General features: G+C 34.4%; 1 pseudogene; it reads right to left on the minus strand.

The window, feature by feature from the left end:
* Positions 1 to 1,695: 1,695 nt before the first annotated feature.
* On the minus strand, positions 1,696 to 2,042 carry LOC118967625 (large ribosomal subunit protein eL34-like; annotated as a pseudogene).
* Positions 2,043 to 3,048: the final 1,006 nt, after the last annotated feature.

A 3,048-nucleotide genomic window follows, 5' to 3' on the forward strand; every position in this document is an offset into this window, starting at 1 on the left:
GTTAATGGACATTTGGACCGTTTTCATATCTTCACTCCTGTGAATAATGCTACAGTGAACATGGGAAGGCAGGTATTTCTTCAAGATCCTTATTTAGAATCTTTTGGATATATACCCATAAGTGGGATTGCTGGATCATGTGGTAGTTCTATTAGTAACTTTTTGAGGTACTGCCATAATACTGTTTTCCACAGTAGCTGCACTAGTTTACATTCCTCAAAACAGCCCATGAGCGTTCCAGTTTCTCCATGTCCTCTCTAATATTTACTGTCTCATTTTTTTTGATACAACCCTTCTAACAGGTATGAGGTGTTATCTCACTGTGGTTTTGATTTGTACTTCCTATTTTCATTTTCCTATTGGCCATGTGCACGTCTTTTTGGAGAAATGTTTATTCAGATACACTGTCCGTTTTTTAATCAGGTCTTTTTTTTGTCTGCCATTGAGTTGCAGAAGTTTCTTATGTATTGTGTATATTAACCCCTTATTAAATATATGGTTTGCAAATATTTTCTCCTATTCTGTACACAGAATTTTCACTCTGTTGTTTCCTTATCTGTGCAGAAGCTTTTGGGTTTGATTGATTCCACCAGCTTGTTTTTGTAGCCTGTGTTCTTGGTGTCACATTCTAGAAAGCTTTGTCAAGACCAATGCCAAGAGCTTTTCTCCTATGTTTTCTTCTAGGAGTTTCACAGTTTCAGGTCTAATGTTCAAGTCTTTACTCCATTTTGGATTGATTTTGTGTATGGTACAAAAAAAGGATCCAATTTCGTTCTTCTGCATGTGGACATCCAGTTTTCCCAGCACCATCTGTTGAAGAGACTGTCTTTTCCCTTTGTGTATTCTCAATACTCATCAAAAATCAGTTGACTGTTTTTGCATGGGTTTGTTTCTGGGCTCTGTTCTGTTCCATTGCCTCTATGTCTGTCTTTATACTATACTGCTTTAAGTACTGTAACTTTGAAATAAATATTAAAACCTGAAATTGTGATGCTTGTGTGATAGCTCTACTATTGTTCTTTCACAAGATCACTTTGCCTATTCTGGGACTTTTTTGAGTCCATATGAATTTTAGAATATTTTTTCTGTAAAAAGTGAATTTGGGATTTTGATGGGGATAGCACTGGATCTCTAGATTACTTTGGGTAATATGAACATTTTAATAATATTAAGTCTTCCAATCCATGAACACAAATGTCTTTCCATTCATTTGTGCCTTCTTTAATTTCTTTCATCAATGTTTTATAGTTTTTAGTGTGCAAGTCTTTCACATATTTGGATGATAATTCCTAAGGATTTTATTCTTTTTGATGCAATTTTAATGGGGTTGTTTTGTTAGTTTCCTTTTCAGAAAGTTTGTTAGTGTATAGAAAGACAGCTGATTTTTGTATGTTGATTTTGGGTCCTGAAACTCTACTGAATTTATTTATTCATTCTAACAATTTGTGTGTTTGTGTGTGTATGTGTGTGTATGTGTATGTGAGGGTGGGAACTTTAGGGTTGTCTGCATACATGATTATGTCACTTGCAAAGAAAGATAATTTTACTTCTTATTTTCCATTTTGGATGACTTCTTTTCTTTTTCTTCCTAATTGCACTGGTTAGGGCTTCCATTAGTTATGAGTACTATGTTTTTTGTTTTTTTAACAAAACAAGTCTTTAAATATTTTTTATTACTCAAAAATCTTCATCTTCTTATTTAGTTTTCTGACTCTGTGCTTATGCCACCAATATTTTCACAATTATTTCTTGTTCCTCAATAAGGAGAGCATGCTTAATCCTGTCACAAACACATTTAGCACACATGAAATCACCATAGGTCCTGCTAACGTTTTTTCCATCTTAGATGACCTTGTATGAACTTTAGGTCATACAGCTTGAACTTCTCAAAGTTGACCTGGGCACATGCCACAAGCAGATTTTGGTGCTTTCCCAACCTTCTTGGTATAAACAAATCTATTACCAGAGATTTGGGACAGTCCAGTTTAGTTAAAGGCTGTATTGTAGGACAACTTATGATGGTATGTCAAATGCTGGACCATTCTGAGTACGCCCAGACACTGTCCTTGGAGAGGAAAAAATAAGTGAGTTCAAGTCCTATGTTGAATGGAAATGGCAAGAGTGGGAATCCTTGTCTTGTTCTTACCTTAGATGAAGGGGCTTCAGGTTTTTACTGTTGAATATGATGTTACCTGTAGGCTTGGTCACATCTGACCTTTATTTTGTTGAGGTACACTCTTGTACCTAATTTCTTGAGAGTTTTGATCATAAAAAGATGAATTTTGTCAGATGCTCTTTCTGCATCTGAGATGATCATAGATTTTTATCCTTCATTCTGTTAATATGATGTATCATATTTATTGATTTGTGCATGTTGAACCATCCTTGCATCACAGGCATAAATCCCACTTGATCATGGTGCATGATCCTTTTAATATGCTATTGAATTTGGTTTACTCGTATTTTATGAGGATTTTTGCATTTATTTTCACAAGGGATATTAGCCTGTAATTTTTTATTTTCCTGTAGTGTCCTTGTCTGGTTTTGACATCTGGATAGTACTGGCTTTGTAAAATGAGTTTGAAAGTGTCCCTCTTCGATTTTTTGGAAGAGTTTGAGAATGATTGGTGTTAATTCTTTTAATGTTTGGTCAAATTCACCTGTAAAACCATGTGGTCTTGGGTTTTCTTTGTTGAGTGGGTTTGATTATTGATTCAATCTTACTAGTAACTGGTTTGTTCAAATTTTCTATTTCCTCATGATTCAGTCTTGGTAGGTTGCATGTTTCTGGGAGTTTATCCAGTTCTTCTAGATTATCCACTTTATTGGCATAATAAATCATAATGCTTTTTAATGATTCTTTGTATTTCTCTGCCATCAGTTACAATGTGTCCTTATTCATTTCTGATTATATTTATTTTAGTCTTCTGTTTCTTAAGTTTGCCTGAGAGTTTGCCAATTTTGTTTATCTTTTGAAATAACCAGCTCTTAGTCTTATTGACTTTTTGATTGTTTTTCTAGTCTCTGTTTTGCTTATTTCTGCTCTAA

This window comes from Manis javanica, chromosome 13 (assembly GCF_040802235.1).
Source record: "Manis javanica isolate MJ-LG chromosome 13, MJ_LKY, whole genome shotgun sequence".
NCBI lineage: Eukaryota > Metazoa > Chordata > Mammalia > Pholidota > Manidae > Manis > Manis javanica.